The following is a 270-nucleotide window of genomic DNA, read 5'->3' on the forward strand; positions in this document are numbered from 1 at the left end:
AAAATTGCTGCTGCTATCAAGCAGCACCAAAACAAGTAGGGTTTAGGGTTTAGGGTTTAGGGTTTAGGGTTTAAGGTTTAGGGTTTATGGGGTAGAAGAGATCGGGATCTAGGGCCGCGGGTTTAGGGTTTAGGGTTTAGGGTTTAGGGTTTAGGGTTTACGTGTAGGGGGGAGCTGAGTCAAGCGCAGAGATGATAGAAGATTGTTTTGGTTTATTGAGGGTTTAGGGTTTAGGGTTTAGGGTTTAGGGTTTACGTGTAGGGGGGAGCT

The sequence above is a fragment of the Eimeria mitis genome, genomic scaffold, assembly GCF_000499745.2.
Source record: "Eimeria mitis Houghton genomic scaffold, Emh_scaff8372, whole genome shotgun sequence".
In the NCBI taxonomy this organism is placed as follows: Eukaryota; Apicomplexa; class Conoidasida; order Eucoccidiorida; family Eimeriidae; genus Eimeria; species Eimeria mitis.